Source organism: Hevea brasiliensis, chromosome 10 (genome assembly GCF_030052815.1).
Source record: "Hevea brasiliensis isolate MT/VB/25A 57/8 chromosome 10, ASM3005281v1, whole genome shotgun sequence".
NCBI classification, from domain to species: Eukaryota; Viridiplantae; Streptophyta; class Magnoliopsida; order Malpighiales; family Euphorbiaceae; genus Hevea; species Hevea brasiliensis.
In genome coordinates this window covers 65,748,718-65,775,714 of record NC_079502.1, presented here as the reverse complement: position 1 = coordinate 65,775,714, position 26,997 = coordinate 65,748,718, and the positions used below count along the sequence as shown (strand labels likewise).

Below are 26,997 nucleotides of genomic sequence, written 5' to 3'. Positions count from 1 at the left end.
CAGGACATATAGTTCTGACACTAACACACAACTAAGTAGTGCTGGGATCAAATAATAACTAATTGTTTCTTTCAAAATTTAAGAACTTACCAGTAGCTACATCCAAGTTTCTGCTCTTTCTCCTTGGCGCCTGATGGGCGCTCTGGTGGTGCACTACCATATTCGGGTTGATTCAACGTGTTATAGTGGTGAGGAGTACTAACTCTATTTCTATCTTGACTCGTGTGATGCAGTGAACTCTGGAGAGCAGATCGAGGTGGTTTAGTACAATTTTTAGCAAAGTGTCCAAGTTTTCCACAATTGTAGCAGGCTCCAGAGGACTTATAGCATATCCCACCATGATATTTTCCACAAGTTTCACATAGGCGGGAAGGGTAGGAACTTCTAGTTGTTCGACGACTGGACCTTGGTGGTCTCTGTCTTAATGATCCACCTCTATCGTATCCTTGAGCTCGGGGTTCCTCAAATTCTTTTCTCTTTCTCAAATTACTGTTCGAGCTCTGACCCATAGGTTTCTCCCTCTCTTCCATTTCACACTGCCCTTGTGGGGTTGGAGTGCATACTTGTGCTTGGGCAATGATTATCAGCCATTTGTTGGAAGAAAGTGGCCATTCTTTGGGCCATTTGTGCGATAATTTGTCTTGGTAAAGCCCAGTACAGTCGGACCTTCGACACTTTGTGGGTGGGGCCTCAACTTGTATACGCCATCATGGACATTTCTACGGTCTCATTTTTCTCTTCCATATCTTTCCACAAGATTCTCTATTCTGTACAACCAACATAAGGAGATTCCTCTCCATTAGTTCATATTTATGATGTAAATGTACTATATGTATCAACCATTTGGCGATTGTAATTCTGACAAAAGATTTCAAATTCACAGTTCGAAATTTACTTTAAAACCATTGCTCTGATACAACAAAACAAGACACACCCTACTCCTCTTTAAGATGTAACATGATCCGTAGTACACCTAATGAATTACCGTGTACTTAGCCTCCGATAACCCATTAGATATACTACAAGGGATTTTAAAACAATTTCGTGCAATTTAAATCATCGATTAAAATGCGGTGTTATAAAATTTTTTCAAAATTTCGCAAAGTCTTGGCTGTATTTTGAAAACAGTTCTTCAATCTGCAAAGAAAAATGCTCCCAATATGTTTTCTCAAATACAACTTCAGTAACTTCAATTCAATTCACAATTCAATTCTCAATACACAATCAATTCATTTTCAAACTAATCCCATCATAAAGAAATATCTCATTCATTTCAAGACTCAAAATTTATATTACAAACTATTCAGATAATTGAAATCCCAAATTTACATTTACAATAATTTATATTTGATTACATACCAAAATATTTTACAAGAGTTTTATATACAACTGCTCAAATAATTTACATACATATTATTACATGCTTACATCAAAACCTATGTACATGGGTATACCTATGATATACCTGGAGCTTATCCGAATATATCTTCAACGAAATTTACTTACTGCTCTATGCTCTTCTTACCTGTGACAGCATACAAAGCTATCGCTGAGTGGTGAACTCAGTGGTGCACAACTATAATTTAAAACATAGTACAATATACATTGACAAATTTTACAGTAAATAATTTGAGAATCTGAATACTGATCAAATTTCACAACTCAAAATACTCATTGCCAATAATGTAAATCATTTGTATAAATGACTTGGAGCACAAAATTCAATTTATCATATCTTGACTATCCATTTAAGTAATTCTAACAAAATTAATTATACATAAACCATAATTAAAATCACCATTCCTTACCATTCAAAAGCCATTCTATATCTCAAAAATCATTATGTATCTCAAATATCATATTGTATCTCAAAAGTTATTATGTATCTCAAAAATCATTATGTATCTCAAAAATCATTATGTATCTCAAAAATTAATTTTTATCTCACTAACTATGCAAGACTAATCCGAAAGGGCCATATTCGATGTGATTCTAACTCCCTATGGTCGGGGAGGTCGAATCTGATTCTAACTCCCTATGGTCGGGGAGGTCGAATCATCGTGCTGATACCATCACAATAATGAATCTTCCGCAAGGGCCATAACGATAAAATAAACTTAGATCTAACCTCAAATCAGAGGAAAATCTAAGCCTGTGCACGTACCATGGTAATCAAAACACAACTCACTCCATTGTCTTCTCAACAAATGAGAGAGACGGGTAATAACCTAGTCAAGCATCTATAGTGAGATATAAAACAATATCACAATCCTTTTAGTGAGCATAAATCACAATATAATTCGATTCAAATTCAATTCCAATATCCAATAATTTTTATGCTCATCACAATTCAAATCATAAATTTACATTTTTCCATGAAAAGTACCATCACAATTCAAAACATGTTCTATCACAATTTTCCAAAACATAATTTATTCAATCCATAACAATGCTTAATACTTATGGAAATACCATTTCACAAAACCAAATTCATACATACTATAACAATTTTCAATAATCATTGAATTAAATCCAATGCTTGTTAAACATAATTCATAAGAAAAATATGTCATTTAATCATATGAAATATTCAAACAAAATCAGTTAAAAACTAGTTGTGCACAAACCTCTGATGACTGTCTCCCTGATCTGGACTCAGTGTTTCCTTCCCTTTTGCTGAGTCCTTGTTAACTGAGAAACACAATTTGAAGTGTTTCAGTGCTAAATTAAACTGTCTCTATCGATGGTGTTTGGTAAATAATGCACTGAACTCAATTATTCACTTAATCACCTAATATACCAACCCTCATTGCGTTTTAGGTAAATTAGGTCTTAGTGTCGTTAATATGTCACATTCGATAGGGTTTTAGGTTTGGTACGTTTTACCAAAGTCATTTCCTTGTTTAGTGCATTTTAGTGCAAATTGCTGGATTCAGGGATACTGGTTTGACCTAACCGGACGATCTAGTTCCCTCGGTTTTCGGGTCTCGGTCGAAACTACAAACTTGTAGATCTAGGTCTTATTGCACGCGGGGCAAAATTTCAGGTCAATCCGAGTTAAGTAGACCAAGTTATGGTCATTATACTATTGCTGGTCAAATGGTACCATTTTAGGTCAATTTTAGGTCAATTTGGTCAACTCTGGTTCGGCCAGTTTTTGGACCCGAACTTGTGCAAGTTGTTTGACTTGCTTATGGTCATTTCTGGGCTTTGGTGTCTTCATAAGACTTGTAGGTATGGGTCTTAAATATTCATGGTTAAAATTTCAGGTCAATTGGACCTGTTTTGAGTGAGTTATGGCCTAAATACTCACTGCTGCCCAAATGGTCAGTTTTTAGGTCTCAAGTGTACCTAATCCGAATTGGTCATTTTCTTAGGTCACCTTGCAAGCAGAATTTTGGTATGGTTTCTCAATGAAAGTTGGCACATTTTGTGCCTAGTTTCACCTCAAATTGGTCTCATACCAATTGAGGTTACACATTTAAGGTTATAGGCTAAAATGTACACTGCCCTTGATTACTTTGCTTAACACACATCAACTACACACATTTACTTTGCAATTTGTTTACTTCCCTACCAATCTGTTTTGGTACATTAACCACAGTATAATCTACTTTACATTAACATTATTTTGGGCAGATTACCATTACCCTCAACACACCAAATATAATTCACATTTACAATATCTCAATACCATTACATACACACCTAAACACCACTAATTCTCACATACACTTTACACAATAATTTCATACACATATCCTTCATTCCTTAATGCCACAATTCTGCCAACACTCCCATGAATATACACATTTATTCAAGTGTCCCCAAGGCTGCCGAAATTTGTCCTTTAACATCAAATTGCCCTACAATCCATCAATTCTCATCCAAGTGCCAAAATCACCATATATATGTGAAACAATTCATTAGGATATTAATTTACCATGATCAACATTATTTCTCATCAATTATATGCATAATAAATCATCAAATGTGTGACCCCATGGCTGTCCAAAAATGGCTATCTCAATAACTATTTAAACTTCAAAATTTCCTTCACAAAACTAACACCCATAACATAAACATAAAGTTTAACAAGGAAATTCTCAAAAATGTAAACTTACCTTTGTTTGTAACTTGCTAAACCTTCACCAAACTTCTCAAAATTGGTATCAATATCTTCCTTGTGATGTGTAGACCATTTTTGTGAAGGAACTTAAAGTTGGAGTTGAAATGGAGAGTTAAGAAAGCTTGCATGAAAAATGGCTATGGAGTTTCCTCTCACCTCATTCACGGCAATGTTGAATGCAAATGAGGAAGATGAATTATTCAGCTGCATTTTAAGTGTACACATGTCCCACTATGTGTTTAATTAATTCCCTTAGTGGTCCATTAAAAAATTAAATCATTTCATAAGTTAAACTTTCACTTAATCCCACATTAACCCATGATTTTAGCTATTTACTTTAGGTACCACCAAATTAATTTTTCATTTCATTTTCTAAGTGTAATATTATTTATTTTTAATGGACATTTAGGTCAAAAGATAATTCGGGATGTCAAATGACCATAATGGCCTGTTAGATTCACGTTCAGATTTTTCGGTATCTAGGGTTTTGTCATTTTTCGATTTCTCACTTTTCTTTGTACTATTTATTTAATTTTTCTTTGATATTACTAATGCGATTTATTCTTCAACAAGGGTCTATTTATGTCCTAAAAATGTTTTCAGGGGTTTCCATGATCCGAGGAGCTAGTCAACGGTCCACGCCGTGACTTCGTCTGATCACCATCGCTAGGGTTCTGCCGCTTAACTTGGTTACATTTTTTTGCTATGATTTTTCCTTTGTTTTTCTTGCATTTTCTTTTCTTGTATTTCATTATTTTATGTCTCCTCACTCATATCAAGGTGTAGTTCTAGGCATCCTAGTTGTCAGGACGACCAGTCACCGGAGCAATGAGCACTCTAGAACTTAGGGGTGTTACATCATTTCATTAACTTTGTTCACCCTCATTCATTTGGTTGCCCAAGTAACCTACACTAGACGACTGGACTGGATAAACGGGTAAACTGGCACTGGGTACCTAGTACCTCGGGCCGTCACACCATCGGTCACATATGCATCTCCCGGTGTGCAACAGAACAGCTAACAAGCTGTGATAACATCAGGCACAAGGCCAAAGCTCAATACAAGGTCAGAATGGCTAAAAGCCATAAAATCACAGAATGGCATATTGCCATGTGTAGTACTGCTAACTGAACCCTATTGGCATGCCAAACTATCCAAACCAATCTTGTTAGGTATACTAGGGCATTTGAAACTTTTAAATTCTTCAATCTTTGAATTTCAAATTTTGGTGTCACTATTCACCTCTTTGGTCAACTAATATGTTGACTTTTAGGTAGAAATTAGGTACATTGGTTTTGGCACTCCCCACATACCACATTTTGCCTTTAAAACTTGTTGGAATTGGTCACCATTACCATTTCTAATTTAAAACAAAGAGGGCAGAAAATTTTAGTTTTTGAAGCATATGTTTACTGTTCCATTAAACACTGTTGCAGTGGGGATTTGAAGAAATGACAAACATGAAAGTTGTTCCTTATTTTGTCTAGTTGAATTTCCTTTTTTGAATCACTCCATTTGGAGTTTTGTAGCTCCAGATATGGCTCAAAAACCACAGCTGGCCGGATTGCCAATTTGCAGAATTGACCATATCTACAGTAACATGAATAGTGACTGTGATTGCATTTTTGAATTGGTTCTGGCCATAATTTGGGGTAGGTTTCTTCATAAAAGTTGTTTGTCTATGTCTTAACGTGTTTCTGTAAAAATTTCAGGTCAATTGACCAAATCTACAGTGAGTTATGGCTTACTGTTCATTTGGTCATTCTGCAGAATCAGTTGCAGGGTATCCAGATTGGGGCCAAGTTTTGGTCCTCTTGCTTTGGTCTTTTGGGAATGGTTTCTTCAGCAAAAATGCGCCATTATAAGCCTAGTTTCATGTCCAATTGGCCAAACACCAATTGGATCAACACAGCCAAAGTTATGGCTGTGTAATTGGACTGAAATTTCAGTCTATTCTTTCTTGTCCTAGGCTGCATAGTCATTCACTTTACCATTCTATTTTTCAGTCCATATTATGGTCAAATCTCCTCAAATGGTCACTAATTGACCATTAGAATATTCTTTAACAATTGCATAAACCAAGTTCACATTTTACTCCCAAAACCCTAGTTCAAGGTCATGATTTCTACAATTTACCTTAGTTAGCTACTAATTCACTATTCTTATGTTTATAAACTTCAAACATGGTTTCTAGTTCACTCAAAGCTCATCAAACAATCAAAATAATTCCTCCACAAGGGCTGCCGAAAATTCATAGTATGTATACACATAATTCTTGTTCATTTTAGTTACAATTCTTACTCAATTCAAGTTACAAATCATAAAAATAAAGAGTTTTAGGTATCTAATGCACTAACCTTGAATAGGGTAGATTTTTTCCAAGTTAAATCTTCACTTTCCTTCACTTTCTAGGCTGCCAAACACTCTCCCAAGATGAGTGGACAACTTTTAATGAAAGGGGTTTAGGGTTTATGGTGAAAAGAAGAGAGAAAATAAGCTTGATGGAAGTTGGCAATGGAGGTTGGCTATGGGTAAGGGTTTCGGCTGGAATGGGAAGAGGTGGCTGCTGGTTTTTCTTTTATTTTTTTAGTCTCAATTATCTCGTTTATTTGTTAGTCAAATGGTTACTTAATTTTGATTGGTCATAGTGTTCTTAATGACATCTCCATGATGTCATAAATAAGCTTTTTCCTCACTTTCTTTTCTTTCCTCCACTACTCATCTTCAATTTAATTTCTAGTAATGTTTATTCAAATTTTATGTCATATTAATTATTTACTCAACTGGACAAGTCGGCCAAAAATCACCTCTGAAGGCGAAATGACCAAAATGCCCTCCGTTTGGCTTAACGGGTCAAAATTGTGCATCTGGATTGAAAAATTTTCTAAATATTTTCTTGGCATTCTAATGCCATGTGAACCTCAATAAACCTTCTTTGGAGTCCCAAAAATTATTTTATAATTTTTACACCGTGTCTAGGTCTCCTCGATGCTAGAACCGAAACTTCCCTCAGTTTACCCTCGCTAGAACAGACTCGTTTAACTTGGTTGTATTTTATTTCTAAAATTTTTACTAAATTTTTCTTATTAATATTTGAGTTAATTATGGTTCCTGACTTTAGTTTAAATATTTTTCCGGACATTCTAGCTGTCCGGACCGACACTGGTCACCGGAACAGTAGGATGTACGGAGTGGTTACTAGGAGGGTGTTACATGGATTTTCAGCTGATGTTATTTTCTGCATGGCTACATTGCCTCACCCAATTATCTCTATGATAATGTGGTAGCGCCTTTCTATGTGTTTGGATTTCTGGTGAGACCTGGGTTCCTTAGCCTGTATGACTGCTCCATTATTGTCACAGTGGAGTGGAACTGCTGACTCAATGGAAGGAATTACTGCAAGTTCTGTCATGAACTTCTTTATCCAAATAGCTTCCTTTATAGCATCTGATGCAGCAATATACTCAGCCTCTATAGTGAAATCTGCAGTCGTACTCTGTTTGGAACTCTTCCAATTGACTGCACCTCCATTACAAATGAACACATACCCAGAGATAGACTTTCTATCATCGATATCTGATTGGAAATCAGAATCAGTATAACCATCCAATTGCAAGTCACCACCTCTATATATCAAGAATAAATCCTTAGTTCTTATCATGTACTTGAGGATATTCTTGACAGCTCTCTAGTGTTCCAAACATGAATTGGATTGATACCTGCTAGTCAAACTAACAGCATATGCGATATCTGGCCTAGTATACAACATTGCATGCATCAAACATCCAATAGCTGAAGCATATGGAATCCTAGCCATTTTATCTCTTTCTTCAGGTGTCTTTGGAGACATCCCTTTAGAAAGGTGGATACCATGTCTCTGAAGGAGTGGAAGCATGAAAAATATAAGTTTAAATCATTGAATTCAAAAAATTTTCATCTAGGGTCTCATGCATTATGCAAGATTTATTTTTATCTACTTGATTTCAAGGATAAAAAGCATATTAAAACTCTTTTAATATGTTTTTGGATCTACAGTTTCCATTTAAGAATTTAGAATTAACAGATTAATTCATTAGAATCCTAGATTAGATCAAGAACAAGTGCACTAACCTTTTTGATGCATTGTAGTGTATTTGGCACCTTTGGGATGCCCCTAGGACACTAGATGTTGTCCCTCTAGCTTTTCCACACCAAGATCACCAATGGCAGCCCCTTGAACAGCTTCTAATGCTTTTCCAATCAGTTAGAAAATCAAGTTTTGCCTTTTGAGAGATTACAGATGTAAACAGGACACTAGAAACGATTTCTAGTATTTTTAATTCAAGAGATTGTTGGCTAATCTCTTTGATTTGATAAGAGATGAAGAAGAAAAGAGGGGATATGTACTTTGGGTGGCGGCACCAAAGAAGAACAGCAGCCACACGTTTTACTATTTCAAGTCACTTTCTAATTGGCTCTTGGTTTAATTGACCCAATCACATTGTGCCAAGTGTTAAACCTATATTTAATCTTGACTTTGATCATCTTATATGATTAAAAGTCAAATGGCAAGCTTATTTGTAGTGCTATGTGTCACCATCTCATGGTGCCATATGTCACCCTGTGAAATGACCAAAATACCCCTATGTCTTAATTTTGAGTTCTCAACCCAAAATAATTATTTCTCTTCTTCTAATCAATTTATACCAAATATAAATAAATTAATTAATTAATCTTTATTAATTAATTTCTCATTAATTAAATTCATATTTAAACTCTTTAAATATAAATTTAACTCATACTATACATCCAATAACCTAGATTTGGTTTCAAGCCATGCTACGGACTTTGCAATCTAATTGCAAATCAAACCTATTTAATTAATCAATTAAGCTCTTTAATTAATTAATTAAATCATATTTAATTTGGTGATTACTTGTGCATGTGTGTGACTCACTAGGCTCATCACTAATTGGCAATGAGACATGATATCAACTCTTAATATCATCAGAACTCTTTCTTATCATAAATGATTTCTCTAAATCATTTTATGCACCGCATAGACCATGGTTAACACCTAACATAGCATGCCATAGCCACCCAATTAGTAATAAGGTTTACCTTAAATGAACCTATAATCATATGTTATCATGCACTAGAATCTCTCTATTACAAAATCTCAATTCGAGCTGGAGTCATAATTTATGTCAAACCCCATTTGCTATGAATATTATGTTCTCTTTTAATTCCAGTTCTTGATTAAAAGGATTTTCTCATCATAAACTCTTTTCTGAATAAATTTATCTATCCTGGCCAGGCACTTGAAACATCAAGAACAATTAAATGAACATAGGATTTTATCCCTATTTAATTAGAGGAACATATTCCATCTTGATCAACACCTACCTCCATATATAACTTGTAGGAGCCAATACATGCCCATATACCCATACATAGTGCAAGTATGAAAGTAGTATCAAACTCAAACCACCTATATACAAGGTAACTGTGCTATCTCAGGTCTAAAGATTATATGCACTAATATGATTTATGACAATACATTGACAAGAGTAAACTCCATGTGCTTGTCATAAATGTCACTGGTAGCCTACTTATCATGTATAAGTGCCTATCATGTTTGTTATATGGCATGAGACTCACTATTCCATCTTATTTACATCTCATATAAATAACTTGGGAACAAATATGATTGCAATCTTTCTGGATAAGTCATGTTTTTATTGTGAAGTATTCTCGATTGTGAACCAATTTTTGTTACTTTGTGTTAGAAATACTGTCACTTATATTCTTAACAACTTAAGAATAGAATTTCTAACAAAATATCAATGGACTCTTTCTATTACACATAAATATATTATGTAAACGAAAATGTGAAAATGTCTTTTATTAATAAAATATATATAAGATACATACTAAATGATATGCTCCAGGGCATACTACTAACAGTCTCACTGGTAACAATCCTCTCTTGGAATTAAGCATGTTAAACCTCTTTAACATCTTTTCCAAGTATAGAATTTGGGATAAACCAATTATTCTTTACGCTCTATCTCTATAAATGCAAATCCCAGGAATATAGGTTGCTTCCCCTAAGTCTTTCATGGAGAATATATTTGACAACCATACCTTTACAACTATTAACACACCTTTGTCATTACCCATCAATAAAATGTTATCCACATATAAGACAAGGAAAGTGATAGCACTATCACTAACCTTCTTATATACAAATGGCTCATCCTCATTTTTGATAAAACCAAATGACTTAATGGCTTCATCAAAATGGATGTTCCAACTACTCGAAGCTTGTTTCAACCCATAAATGGATCGCTTTAGCTTGCATACCTTGGGACCATCTTGGGATTCAAAACCCCTAGGTTGTTCCATGAAAATATTTTCTTCAATGTATCCATTGAGAAAAGCTATTTTGACATCCATTTGCCAAATCTCATAATCATAGTATGCAGCTATTGCTAATAGAATCCTAATTGATTTAAGCATAGCAATAGGAGAGAAAGTCTCCTCATATTCGATTCCTTGCCTTTGGCGAAATCCTTTCGCTACTGGCCTTGCTTTATAAGTCTCTACCTTTCCATCAGAACTAATTTTCTTCTTAGAAATCCATTTGTTCCCTATAGGTACAATACCTTTAGGTGGGTCAACAAGATCCCAAACTTGATTCTTATACATGGAATCAATCTCAGATTTCATAGCATCAATCCATTTTGAAGAGTCTATATCTGATATAGCTTCTTCATAGGAAAGTGGATCATCTCCATGATCTACTTCTTTATGAGTAGACAACTCTTATTCTTCTTTATGAAGGAAACCATATATATAGATGTTTTGACATCCATTTGCCAAATCTCATAATCATAGTATGCAGCTATTGCTAATAGAATCCTAATTGATTTAAGCATAGTAATAGGAGAGAAAGTCTCCTCATATTCGATTCCTTGCCTTTGGCGAAATCCTTTCGCTACTGGCCTTGCTTTATAAGTCTCTACCTTTCCATCAGAACTAATTTTCTTCTTAGAAATCCATTTGTTCCCTATAGGTACAATACCTTCAGGTGGGTCAACAAGATCCCAAACTTGATTCTTATACATGGAATCAATCTCAAATTTCATAGCATCAATCCATTTTGAAGAGTCTATATCTGATATAGCTTCTTCATAGGAAAGTGGATCATCTCCATGATCTACTTCTTTATGAGTAGACAACTCTTATTCTTCTTTATGAAGGAAACCATATCTGTAGATGTTTCATCAATAGGTGTAGGTTAACTAGATGGATCTATATCCATCTGATCTGCTGGTTGGTTAGAATTTTCCAATTCTAACTCTATTTGCCTTCCTTTGCCTCCTTCTTGAACAAATTGTTGTTCAAGAAATGTGGCATCTCTACTTACCATAACCTTTTGTAATGTAGGCAAATAAAAATAATATCAAAAACTCTCTTTTGGATATCTAACAAATCGACTCTTTTCTGATCAGGTTTCCAATTTATCAGTGTTCAGCTTTCTGATATAAGCTTGACAACCCCAAATCTTAACATGCTTAAAACTTGATTTTCTTCCATGCAATATCTCATAAGGTGTGAAAGATACTGATTTTGATGGAATCCTATTCAGAATATGCAAAGCTGATTCTAATGCAAATCCCTAAAAGGAGATTGGCATATCAGTATAGCTCATCATACTACATAGCATATCTAATAGGGTACGATTTCTCCTTTCAGATACAACATTCAGCTGTGGTGTTCCTGGAGGAGTCAGCTAGGAAACAATGCCATGCTTTCTCAAGTATTCATCAAATTCAGTACTCAAGTATTCACCTCCACGATCTGATCGAAGAGATTTAATACTTTTTCCTCTTTGATTTTCTACTTCAGATTTAAATTCTTTTAACTTTTCAAAGAATTCATATTTGTATTTCATCAAATACAAATACCCAAATCTTTATTTATCATTAGTAAAGGTAATAAAGTAATGAAAACCACCTCTAGCTATTTCTTTTAATGGACCACATACATCACTATGTATTAGCTCCAAAATATTTTCAGCTCTTAGCCTTTGTCCAATAAAGGGTGATCTGGTTATTTTGCCTAGAAGGTAGGATTCACAAGTTGGAGTAGGTTCAGAATCCAATGAGGATAGAATCTCCATTTTCTCCTATTTTGCAATCCTATCTTCTGCAACATGACCTAATCTTAAGTGCCAAATATATTTTGAACATGAGTTGATTTTCACCATGGCATTGCATTTATTTAGATTAGTTGTATTCATTTTGTATTTGTCATTACTATCCAAATAATAAAGACCATCACTCATATAACCTGAGCCAACATATTTATTTCCAAAATAAATATTGCAAACATCATCTATGAACTAAAATTCATAGCCATTTCTAGTCAAACTAGATATAGAAATGATGTTCTTAAAAGCATTAGGTACATATAAAATATTATCTAAACACAAAACATGTCTAGACATGTAAAAAGATTTAGATCCTATTGCTAAAGCTTCAACAGTTGAGCCATCACTAATTTGGAGTCTAACATATCGAGAACACAAGCTGCTACTTTTTGCTAGTTCCTGCATATCATAGGAAATGTTAGAACTGGCACCAGTATCTAAAACCCAAGCTGTAGATGAACTATGAGTATCATCAGAATCTAAATAACAAGATAAAGACATACCTTCTGAAGGTGTATCCTTCTTGTCCTTCAGAGAAGCAAGATACTCTGGGCAGTTCCTTTTCCAGTGTCCATCCTGATGGCAGTAGAAACACTTTCCTTTGCCTCCATCAGCTTTAGTCTTCCCTTTCTATTTAGCTATCTTCTTGGAAGGACTAGGAATTTGAGGTTTCTTTTTCTTATTGCCCTTCATCTTGTTGGACTTTCCAGTAGAAGAAGATGCAATCAAAGCTACCTCTTTTCCTTTGCTGCCCGGTATATTCTTTTGGGCAATAACCAGCATGTTGAGTAAATTAGCCAAGGTGCATTCCTGCTTAGTTATATGTAAATTTGTCACAAAATTCCCAAATGACTCAGGAAGGAACTGAAGGATCAAATCCGTTTGCAGTTGGAAATCCATGTTAAAGTCAAGTGTTCCAACTGCTCAATCAGCTGAATCATCTTGTGGACATGATCCCCAACATTCTATCCCTTAGACATCCTCATGCGGAATAGCTATCTAGATATTTCATACCTAGCATTCCTGCTGTGTTCACCATACAACTCTTGTAGGTAAAAGAGGATCTCACTCAGACTCTGCATGTTCTCATGCTGCTTCTGTAACTCATTACTCATAGAAGCAAGCATGTAACACTTGGCTCTCATATCATGCTCCTTTCACTTGTCCAAAGTTTCATGTTTCTCTTGAGTGGCCTTCGGAAGTAAGAGACCAGGAATATTTGAGTCTAGAACATATCCTATATGTTCAAGGTTCAGGACAAGTTTCAAATTTCTTAGCCAATAAGAGAGATTAGGTCTTGTCAACCTATTGCGATCAAGTATGATTGCAAGGATATTGGATGGTGGTGGTTGTGGTGTGCTCATTATTATCAGAAAATTAACTGCAGAAAATAACCAGATTAATTAGTAAATGTATCATGTATTTAACCAAAATGATTATGGTCTTTTAATCAAATTGGTCCTCCCACTAACTTAGCGAATGCTACACTTCCAATGTAGAAAATGAAAATCCTACCCAGTTGGATGGATTACTAGTGGGTGATTGAATTCTTATAGTCTTATTGATCATCCTTAGGCACATCCATTATTGGAATTACAATAAACTATAAGTGAGCAACTTCTTGCTCATCACATCTCATGTGAGGTTCAATCCTTTATCTAGCCCCTAGTGCTCAAAATGTCAGGCACATCCATTATTGACTTATCTTGCATTAGTTAAGTTGATCCCATTGAGCCAGTAAACATGCAAATAATTTTAATGTCCTCAGGCAAATCCATTATTAGTCACCAAACCATTTACATATTTATAACATCTCATGCTTAACAATTATTCTTAAGAAAATCTCTTAAATTATTTGCATCATATGCAAGTATTTAAAATTTCTTAAAATAATTGCCTTAATGGAGGGCCCATGTTATAATTTCTTTAATTATACCATTTCCAACTTAATCATTTGTTTGGAAGATTTTGTGGTTAGCCTAATTACTATTATGGTCTTACTTTGCACATTATCCATTTAACATGCATATATCATATACTTGCATACAATCCCATACATCTCATGCATTCATGGATAAACAATAAATATGGTATGATCATGGACTTTCTAAGGGATTCAATTCTAAGCCACTAAAAATTGAATCAGGGCATTCCTAGGTGCATTTCATTCATTCATATTACAAGAGTTGCTGAAGGAGTACATAATCAACACTTGATCTTGAATTCCTCCCACTGGTCCCACCAATGCTCTTGACCTCCTTGATCTTCTTGCAATCCAATTACATAGTAATCCTTGGTATACCAAGGCGAATTTACAAGAACCAAATAAATGAAATTACAACCCAAAAATATTGCAACTTTAAAAAATACATGCCACTAAAATAAATTAAAATAAATTAATTAATTTACAACCCAAAGAAACATAAAAAAAATAAATCCAATCACATTGGTCTTTTATTGTCCATGATCATCCATCATGCATATCACTATTTAATAATTAAATAAAACATACATACTTAAATTAAATTGAATATCTCATATTCAACTTAAAAATCCAGATTTGAATATGATTCAAACAAATTTAAAAATTTAGATTTGAATCACATTCAAACAAATTTAAAAATTCAGATTTGAATCATATTCAAACAAATTTAAAAATTCAAATTTGAATCACATTGAAATAAATTTTAAAATTTAGATTTAAATCAAAATTTAATTGTGTGATTAAAACTCCTAATTAAACACTTTGATTAGTCATGGGCCTTGAAACCAAGCCCACATTCAAGCCCAAAAGCCATGCGCATGGTTAAAAGCACCAAACCATGCGCACCAATGGTGTTCATCATCATGCCGCCACCTATTCTTTGCAACAAAAAAAATCAATCATCTCATGATCAAATCACACAATTAAATCATATATTAAACAATCTAAATGGCAAATATAGTGTCTCTAATACCAATTGAAAGAGCGGAAGTATGAAAAATTATTATATTAGAACATTGAATTCAAAAATTTTCTTCTAGGGCCTCATGCATCATGCAAGATTCAATTTTTACCTATTGATTTTAATGTTCAATTGCATATTACAACTCTTTTAATATGTATTTGGATCTATGTTTGCCATTTAAGATTTTTAGAATTAACAGATTAATTCATTAGAACCCTAGATTAAATCAATAACATGTGCACTAACCTTTTGATGCACTATAGTTGTGTTTGGTACCTTTGTGAAGCACCTATGACCCCAGATGTTGTCCCTCTAGCTTGTCCACACCAAGATCACCAATGACAGCCCCTTGAACAGCTTCTCAAGCCTTTCCAATCAATTAGAAATTAAGATTTTGCCTTTAGAGATGTTATAGATGTATACAGGACACTAAAAACGATTTATAGCAATTTTAATTCAAGAGAATGTTGGTGATACACTTGAATTGTATAGATGTTTTTAAACACATTTGTATACTATTTCATAGCATTTAGGCAATTATTTTCATGCATAGTAGTTGAATTCATTAGTTTTTATGATTTATATTATCAAGCCCTTAATTCCATGTTTCCTGCATCATTTCAGGTGTTTGGGTGAAACCCCAAAGTATGGGAGTGCAAAGGAAAGCTTGGAGAAGTCAAGGGACAGAGAATTACTGCTGATACAAAGTACACGGGTCATGTAAACCAAGCCCCAGACCCGTGTAACTTTCTGCCAGAAGAAAGCCAAGAGAATCAAAGGAGAAACACAAGTACACAGGTCGTGTAAGTAGCCCGTGTAAGTCTCTGCCGGGGACAAGCTTGAATCACCTCATGGGAACAATAGTACACGGGCCGTGTAACTAGGCTCGTGCACTTGGCACAGACCCGTGTAACTTTCTGTACCAATGTAAGATTTCGCAAGTCTCCTCCAGCAAAGTACACGGCCCTACATTACGGGACCCATGTAGTGACACACGAGCCGTGTACTATGCTGCAGCCAGTTTTATAACTCAAAGTCCCCTCCTACTTTCGGATAAAAACAAGACTCCTAAAATCTTTTGGACTCAAAATGACCTAACCCTGAAGCAATCAATATAAATAGAAAAGAAAGCATCAGAAAAAGAGGGAGGCTAGGGATTGTTGCTGAAGGCTGCTGCTGTCAGGCTCTACATCAGTACCAAAAGAAGTTTTCCAGCTGAAGCTCCATAAGATCAAAGCTGCAAATTCTCTGCGGTTCCTTTGTTTCACCTCCTTAGACAGATCTTTATTGTTTTTATTTCCTCAGCATGATTTGTTTTTACTGTTTTTATCTTTTACCATGATGTTTGCTGGACTCACCATGAGTGAGTAGTTTTCTTATTCTGGATTTGGGAGAGTAGCGCTTGTAATTATTATTATGGATGAACACTAAGTTTTATTTATTGGATTTGAGATTCGTTTCTTGATTTAATTTCTTGTGATCTTAATGCATGCTATGTGCCAGTACCCACTTAGCTATGATTGTAGATGTTAATCGAAGGACTGAAAGATGAAGATTAACATTAGAAAATCAAGATCTTGAACCTAGGAATTCTGACCTAGACATAGGCTGATACCTTTGTGGAACTTCAAAATTGGTAAAAAATCTTAAAGGAATTTAATTAATTTAATCACCACAAAAGTAGTGTTTGAGTTAATTAGAATACAACCTAGATACCTTGAGAGAGGATTTAGGATAACTTAGGACTGATTTCCATTAAGGAAAACGATCTTGAATTCAGTAAATAAGTTAGATAACATCCCTAGTAAGATTCAAGTGTGAAATCTTAATTCCAGAATTGTTTCAAATAAATCATTTCATTTTAAGTAAGTGTTTAAAGTTAACAAACTTCATTCCCTAAGTATTCGATGCACTTGCAGTGGTTGCAAAATAGCGAAATAAGTTTTTGGCACCGTTGCCGGGGGAACTTTTGGCTTTAGTAATATCAAGCGATAGGCAATTTAGCTGATTTAAGCAATTATATTTATTATTTAATCTTATTTTACTGGTTATATTTCTTTTCTTTTCTCTCAGGTACCTGATCTAGTATATGACTAGAACAAAGCCAGAAGAAATTTTGGTGTAACACCCTCACTGTAGCAATTTCATACATTCTATTGTTTCGGTGACTAGCATCGGTCCAGATAGCTAGAACGTCTGGAAAAATATTTAAACTAGAGTGAGGAGTCATAAATAACTCAAATATTAATAAGAAAAATCTATGAAAAATTTTAGAAATAAAATACAATCAAGTTAAATGAGCCGGTGCCCTAGCGATGGGTAACCCAGTGGGAAGTTGCGGTCTTCGTAGCTAGAAGCCCTAAACCCAGGGAAAAATTCATAAAATATTTTTTGGGATTTCAGAGAAGATTCATTGAGGTTTCTATGGCATTAGAATGCCAAGAAAAGGCTTAGAAAATTTTAGTACAGACGATTTTAGCTCAATAAGCCAAACGGAGGGCATTTTGGTCATTTCATCTTTAGAGATGATTTTTGGCCAACTTGTCCAGTTAAGTAAATAAATTACATGACATAAAAAAATGAATAAACATTGCTAAAAATTTAATAAAAAAATGAGTAGAAAGAAGAAAGGAAAAGAAAAAAAGAAAATGGAATTTAATTAGATTTATGACATGGGATGATGCCATTAAAACACTCCCACCCAATCACATTATAACACATAGCTATAACTCACTTAAAATGAATTAAATGGGCAGAAAATGAAAGAAAAAGAAAAATTTAGATTGCTCTTCTTTCTTTTTCTTGCCGAGAATCACCATTGGAGCTCCACCATTTTCCTTCACCCAAGCTCCCTTTCTCATTCAATTACACCATAAAACCCTACCTTGTCTTCACTAAAATTTCTCCTCACATCTTAAACCATCTCTAGGCAGCAATTTGAAGGAGAAATAAAGGAGATTTATAAGCTCAAGTTAGCTCCCAAAAGAGGCTAGTGCCTAATATCATTATCTCTTTTGTTTAAAGTTTGATTTAGACTTAAGAAGAGTTGAAATTACTTGAAATAAAAAGAAAATGATAACTTTGTGTAGAATTAAATTTTTGGCAGCAATGAGAATTGATAGGATTTTGATGACATGAAGGTTATACTTGTGGTTATAAGTGTTGATTAATAAGTAAATGTGATTAACATGTTGATTTACATGTGGTGTGCATAAATTGAGACCTTGAGTTAGGGTTTGAGTTAATTTTGTTACCTTGGTGATATGGCTTAAGATTGATCTTGTTGAGGTTGTTTGTTGATCATTTGAAGTGTTATGAGTGATAAATTATAGTTGGGAGTAAGGAGGATGGAATATTGGAAGTGATGTCTCATGTGCAGAAATTCGGACCTATGAGTCCAGAGTCTTGTTTGACCTATAACTGAAGTTGTGTGACTCCAATTGGTACGAGGCTAATTGGAGGTGAAACTAGACTCAAAATACCCCATTTTTCATGAAGAAACACTACCCAAATTTAGTTCATAAGTTGACCAATTTGCTGGTCCAATCAGGATATCCAAACACTGAACCTAGAAAAATGACCAAATACATGTTCATTTGGCCATAACTCTCTTTAGATAGGTCCAAATGACCTGAATCTTATACCATTAGAAATCTTAGACATAGTAATACAACTTTCATTGAGAACACAAAGCCTAGAAATGCCTCTAACCTAATGAAATTATTGACTTAAATTAGGACACCAAACTGATTAGAACCATTCTGCCCAGAATTTTCTGGACATAGACTACCCGACCAGTTTTGGCAAAATGGCCATAACTTGATCTATAAAAATTTAAATGGAATGAAACCAATGGAAAAAGTTTTATAAGACATAAGTCTACAATATTGGTCTTTTGACCAAAACCCAGAACCCAAAGGAACTAGGTCAAATGGTTAGAAGAAATTAACACATTAAAACTTAGAGTTTGACCAAATCACCTCAAAAGCCCTTCTTCCCTTCACAAAAACTTGTCATCACCACTAGAGCAAGACTTGGGCAGCAAAAAGAAGTGAAAATAAAGGAGTTTGTAAAGCTTGAATTGACACACAACAAGGTTAGTGTTATCTCTCTCTCTTTTCTTGTTTTCATGTTAGGATACAAAAAAAAAAAAAAAAAAAATCAACTAGAAATTGTGGAAAAAGAAGAAAAACATGCATGATAGGACCACTTCAAATTTTGGCAGCCAAGAGAGTGTGAGGGTTTTGATTATTTACTTACAATTAAATTTGTGCATTGATGTCAATTGATGTGTATATAAGGATTGGAGTTGGGGATTTTAGGAGTTGCATGAGATTGAGACTTTGATTAATTAGGGTTTGTGATGAATTGAGGGTTATTGTATTTTAATGTTAAGTGTAGTTTTAATGGTCAATTAGTGACTATTTGGCTGAGTATAATGAGGAATTGAAGTGAATTGTAGCTTTGGATGTGAGGTTTGGTGTGCTGCCTTGAGTACCTTGCAAGTCTGGATGTGAGTCCAGCATGTTTGGGCAGCTATAACTTTGGTTGTATAGGTTGAATTGGTGCAAGGCCAATTGGATATAAAATTAGACACATAATGGCACAACTTTGATGAAGGAATCCTATCCAGAAATTAAACTTAGGATGCCCTAAAAATTAACCAAATTCGGGTAACTTAGAATCTGCCTGGGCAAAATGACCAAATGAACAGTGTTTATTCATTTGGTCATAACTCAGTGTAGAAAGGTCCAATTGACCTAAAATTTATATCAATGGAAAGCTGAGGCAATTCAGAACAACTTTTATGTTTAATACAAACTCAAATTCTGGACTTAACCAAATGAAATTATTGGCCAAAGTTGAACTACCCAATCTGGCAGAATGGTATTCTGCCCAGAATATCTGGGTAGATACCAATCTGGCCTGCCTTGCTCAAAGTAGCATATCTTAAGGTAGAAAACTCCAAATGGAGTGATTCAAAAAGGCAATTAAAGAAGACACATAAAGGAACAACTTTCATGAAGATAATATTGCTAAATTCTTACTGTAAAATTGACCAATGGAGCAGTAACCCAAGTACTTAAAATCTGAAAATTTTAAATAACCAACCCTAAGCTTTATAATGTTATTAGCAACTAATGCCAACAATTTTAGAATGCAAAATGTGGTATGTTGGGGATATTAGAACCAATATACCTATTATCTATGAAAAAGTCAATATTTTAGTTAACTAATAGAATGAATAGTAACAATTAAATTTCAATTTCAAAAAAATTACATAATTAAAAGTGTTAAATGCCCAAGTAGGCCTAGTGTGATTAGTTTGGATAGGTTGGCATGCCAATAGGGTTCTGATAGTAGTACTGTGTATGACTTTCTGCCATTCTGTGATATGATAGCCTATGGCTATACTGATTATGATGTTATACTTGGCTTTATGCCTTATTACTTTTATGGCTTATTAGTCATTCTGTCTGCACATCGGGAGACACATTGTGACTGAAGGTGTGATGACCCGAGGTACCTGGTACCCAGTGCTAATTTATCCATTTATCCAGTCCGGTCAATTTGTATAGGTTACTTGGGCATGGAAAAGTATAAATGTAATTGAATTGATTATTAAAGGAAGTAAGGAAATTAAATATCAAGATAAAGAATAAGAATGATTATAATAAAATGAGGCTCAAAATCATCAAAGAAAACGATTAACAAAATGCTAGAAAGAATTGAAATGAACTAGACTGATGATAAAAAAAAAGTTATCTATTATTGAATGCACTGAGAATTTTAATTATTATGAAATAATTTAAAATAACCTAGAAGGTATTGAATTAAATGATACAAAAAGATTAATAATAGAAATATAATTTGAATAAATATTACAAATGTACCTTTCATAATAATATTAAGTTAAGAATAATACTATTAGAATATTAGTATATTGTATATTCTTACTGTAACCTTATGAACTAAGCACCTCTAAAGAGGATTAAATTAGGAAAATAAAAAAAGGGATATTAAATTTTAGAAACCTCATTGAAGCATAATTAGATCTAAATTATCTGAACTATGCTTTATTTCCATCTATATTTTGTATATTATTTTCTTTGTTATATTATTGCACCACTAAGCAGCAATGCTTAGCGCGATGGATTTATTTCCCTCACGCAGGTACTGAAGGTAAAGCCCAATGAATATTAAACAGAGATTTTGTAGTTCTGATCTACAGAAGTGTCTAAAATATTCAAGGTTGTCACCTCCTCAGCAATACATGTAGATAGGGCCCATATAGGTCATAATTTGTATGTTGTATAAAATGCTTAGTTATAGTATTGTAATGTAGATTATGAAAATGTAATTAATAGGTATGTGATGTAAACTATGAATTTATGCAATTGGTTTGCAAATTATGTAAACTAATGAAATTGAGAATTTTGATATATGTAATGAGCATGAATGAATTTGTACAAATAAGTATAGATTTGAATTACATAATGATTTTTGAAATGATGATATGAGTATGGATGAATTATTATATGGAAAATATTATTAAAATTTTCAAACAGGTGAATAGTGAAACACATCAAACGTTAATAAAATAGGAGAAACTCCGTTAGTTTATCCATCGAAAAATAATTAATATTAAAAGATAATAACTTGAAAATGATTAAAGGAATAGAGTAAGATAAGATAGGGTGCTCCGGCACTGAGTGTGACATGCCTCGCTCGACTACACTATAGTCGGGTGAGGGGTGTCACATTTGGACTGTGATCCGGAGATAGACAGAACTCTAAAAGCTATCAGGAGGGAAAGGAAACATCAAGAGCACGGTCAAGGAGATCTTGAAATCCCAACCATGGCCGATAATAATGACAGACCAAGACTCTTGAGAGATTATGGAGCTTCATCTGTCTAAGGATTTCAGCCTAGTGTTACTAGACCCACAGTGGAAGCCAACAACTTTGAATTAAAACCAGCATGGCTCCAAATGATTAAACAAACCCAGTTTGCAGGTTCACCAGTAGAAGACCCACACTATTACCTCCAGTGCGTTCTTGTCCTATGTGATACATTCAAGATGAATGGAGTGTCTGATCAAGCAATAATACTCAGAGCATTCCCATTCTCCCTTCAGGGCAGAGTAACGAAGTGGTTACTTTCTCAACCAGCTAGAACGTTCACTACTTAGGAAAACCTCTCTTAAGTGTTTCTAGCTAGGTATTTTCCACCTGCAAAGACTGCAAAACTGAGGCTAGAGCTCAACACCTTCAGGCAAAAGGAAGGAGAATCACTCTATGACGCATGGGAAAGATATAAAGACCTGTAGAGGGAATGTCCACACCATGGCATAGAAGATTGGCTATTAGTGCAAAATTTTTATAATGGATTACTACCCTCTACAAGGAGCACAGTTGATTCAGCTGCAGAAGGTGATCCAATGGAGAAAATAGTACCACAAGCACTTGAACTTCTAGAAAGGGTTGTATACCATAATTATGAGTGGTCAAATGAAAGAGGAAATGTAAGAAGAACTGCAGGGGTCCTAGAAGTAGACGCCCTAAGCATGATAAATGCTTAGTTTGATCAGCTCACAAAGAAACTCGAAAGAATACAAGCTAACGCAGTTGGTACAAATAGTCAACATGAGGATAGCTATGAAGGAGGATACATGAGTTCAGAATATAGCAATTTCAATGAACCCTCCACAGAATAGATGAACTATGTGAATAATGGAGGAAACTTCAACCAAAGATAGCCCAACAATCCATATTCAAAGACTTACAACCCTGGATGGAGAAACCACCCAAATTTCTCATGGTCCAATTAGCAGAACCAACCAATAAACAAGCAATAAGGGTACAAACCTCCAACACCCCCTGGATTTCAGAACAGAGGTCAAAACTTTGCATAGCCATCACTACCTCTCCAACCTCAACAACTTGAACAAAAAATGACCATGGAAACCATGATGGAAGGATTCCTAGTAGCTCACAACAATAAATTGAATTGATTAAACAGCTGACTTCTAGAATGGACCAACTTGCTACTCATAACAAGATGCTAGAGAATCAAATCGCTCAGCAAGCAAGTTCTTCAAGTAAGGCTATTGGCAAACTGCCTAGCCAACCAGAAATGAACCTAAGAGAGCATTGTAAGGAAGTTACACTGAGGAGTGGGAGAACTCTAGTACAACCAAAGGTAGAACCGACAGAGGAAACCATAGAAAACTCTAAAGACCAAGCAGAGAAAAAGGAGGAAGAAGCTAAGAAAGATCAGGAAGAGGAAGCAAGGAAGACAAAGAAATTACCAGAGCCATACTAGCCTCCCCTACCTTTTCCTCAGAGATTTCAGAAAGCTAAATTGGATAAGCAGTTTGGAAAGTTTTTAGAAGTTTTATAAAAACTTTACATCAACATCCCCTTCACTGAAGCACTTTCTTAGATGCCATCTTATGCCAAATTTCTTCAGGAAATTCTGTCAAAGAAAAGAAAGCTAGAACACTATAGAACAGTAGCTCTAACAGAGGAATGTAGTGCCATTCTGCAAAACAAACTGCCTCCAAAGTTGAAGGATCCAGAAAGCTTCTCCATACCCTGTCTCATTGGTAACAAGAAAATAGATAAGGCCCTCGCGATCTTGGGGCAAGTGTCAGTTTAATACCTCTATCAATATGCAAAAAGCTGAAGATCAGAGAACTGAAGCCCACAACAATCTCATTGCAGTTGGCTGATCGATCTATTAAATATCCTATAGGAATACTTGAGAACATTCCTATCATAGTGGGCAAATTCTTCATTCCAGTGGACTTTGTTGTCCTTGAGATGGAAGGAGATGTTCAAATTCCTATCATCCTGGGAAGACCATTCTTGGCAACTACCGGAGCCATCATAGACATCAAAAATAGATGATTAACCCTCAAGGTAGGAGAAGAAGAAGTGGTGTTCAACTTGTTCGACACAATAAAACACAAGTTTGAACCTAATGAATGCTTCAAGGTTGACATAATTGACGAACGAGTTAAAGATGAATTTCATAAGCCACATCCTAAAGATCCTCTTAAAGCATGTATTGTGCACAGCCACATAGTGGATGATGAAAATACAGAAATAGTAGCCCGTGCACAACAGTTGGTAGCTCCTCCACCCCTACCCTTAGCTAAGGCTTCCGAGATGGAGAAGTTAAAGGAGGAACAAACCGATGGTAAGCTCCAGGAAAATGCCAAATAAGTGGAGCTTAAACCTCTCCCATCATCACTAAGGTACGCATTTCTGGACTCAAATTCTAAATATCCTGTAATAATCAATGTTGGCCTATCTAAGTTAGAAGAGGAAAAATTGTTAAGAGAGCTTAGGATCCATAGCAAAGCCATAGGGTATAAAATAGAAAAGCTGAAGGGAATCAACCCCTCAATTTGCATGCATAGGATATCCATGGAAGAAAATAGTAAACCCATAATCGAACACCAAATAAGACTTAACCCAAACATGAAAAAAGTAGTCAAGAAAAAATTTTAAAATTATTAGATGCAGGTATTATATACCTAATTTTTGATAGTAAATGGGTTAGTCCAGTACATGTAGTTCCTAAGAAAGGTGGGACAACTGTTATCCAAAATGCAAGCAATGAACTAATCCCTACTATAGTAGTTACTGGTTAGCAAATATGCATAGATTATAGAAAATTGAACAGTGCCACCAGAAAAAACCATTTCCCTCTACCCTTCATCGACCAAATGTTAGAAAGGTTAGCGAAACACTCTTATTTCTGTTATCTAGATGGGTATTCGGGATTCTTTCAAATTCCTTTTCACCCAGAAGACCAAGAAAAGGCAACATTCACTTGTCCCTATGGAACATTTGCATATAGAAGAATGCCTTTTGGTCTTTGTAATGCCCCTACTATCTTTTAAAGATGCATGATGGCTATCTTTTCTGATTATATTAAAGATATCATGGAAGCTTTTATGGATGATTTTTCTGTCTATGGAACTGCTTTTGATGATTGCCTAGCTAATTTATCTTAGGTGTTACAAAGATGCGAAGAATCAAACCTGGTCCTAAATTGGGAAAAATGTCATTTCATGGTAAGGGAAGGTATAGTCCTGGGACATTTGATATCAAAAAGAGAAATTGAAGTTAATAAGGCAAAAATTAAGATCATTGAAAACATGCAACCCCCAACATTAGTCAAGGGAGTGCGAAGCTTTTTAGGACATGCAGGATTCTACAGAAGATTCATCAAGGACTTTTCCAAAATAGCGAAGCCACTTACTAACTTGTTAAGTCAAGATGTTCCCTTTGATTTTAATGAAAATTGCCTTGTCTCCTTTAATAGAATAAAAAAGGCCCTGATATCAGCACTAATAATGCAACCACCAAATTGAGAGCTACCATTCGAGGTGATGTGCGACGCGAGTGACTTTGTAGTTGGGGCAGTGCTCGAGCAAAGAAAAGATAAAAAGCTCCATGCTACTAGCAAGACACTCGACAATGCGCAAATCAATTATGCAACCACAGAGAAAGAATTCCTAGCAGTGGTGTTTGCAATGGACAAATTTAGATCTTACCTTATAGGGTCAAAATTCATTGTATTCACAGATCACGCTGTAATTCGGTTCCTTATGAACGAGAAGAAAGCAAAACCAAGGCTGATTCGATGGATTATACTCCTGCAAGAATTTGACCTTGAAATCAAGGACAAAAAGGGATCTAAAAATGTAGTAGCTGACCATCTTTCCATATTAAAATTGGAGTACACAGAGGACTTTGAAGATTTGCCGATTGATGATTCATTTCCTAATGAGCAATTACTTACATTCTCCAAAGCTCTATGGTACGCTGACTTTGTTAATTTTCTTGTAAGCAAGGTACTGCTTCCAAACATGACTTATCAGTAAAGGAAGAAATTCCTACATGATGTGAGATATTACTTATGGGAGGAACCTCTACTGTACAAGAGATGTAATCATGGGCTGATAAGAAGATGCATACCAGAGGAAGACATGGAAAGTATCATTTATCACTGCCATTCATCATTATATGGAGGACACTTCGACACCTCAAAAACTGCAGCAAAGATTTTGCAAGCAGGGTTTTACTAGCCACATCTGTTTAAGGATGTAAGATCCTTTGTGCCAGGCTATGATCAATGCCAAAGAACAGGTAAAAGTTCAAGAAGGAATGAAATGCCTCTTCATGGTATACTTGAGATATAATTGTTTGATGTATGGAGAATAGACTTCATGGGCCCATTTCCCTTTTCCAGTGGAAACAAGTATATTCTGGTTGGAGTTGATTATGTGTCAAAATGGTTAGAAGCAATTGCGAAACCAACCAACGATGCTAGAGTGGCCATTAGGTTCCTTAAGAAGAACATATTCACAAGATTTGGCACACCGTGAGCAATAATCAGTGATGGAGGAAGTCACTTCTACAACCAATAATTCGAAACACTACTGAAAAAGTATAGAGTGACTCACAAGGTGGCCACACCTTATCATCCTCAAACTAGCGATCAAGTAGAAATCTCAAACAGGGAACTGAAGCAGATTCTGGAGAAAACTATAAACAAATCCAGGAAGGACTAGTGCATGAAGTTAGATGATGCACTATGGGCATACCGTACTGCATACAAAACTGTTAGTAGTATGCCCTAGAGCATATCATTTAGTATGTATCTTGTACATGTTTTATTAATAAAAGGCATTTTCACTTTTCC

General features: G+C 34.9%; 1 non-coding gene across 1 annotated transcript; it reads right to left on the bottom strand.

Moving 5' to 3' along the window:
* Positions 1–22,522: 22,522 nt before the first annotated feature.
* Positions 22,523–22,629, bottom strand: LOC131170099 (small nucleolar RNA R71). The gene has a single exon (XR_009141042.1). It is a non-coding gene; the product is annotated as a small nucleolar RNA R71 (small nucleolar RNA).
* Positions 22,630–26,997: the final 4,368 nt, after the last annotated feature.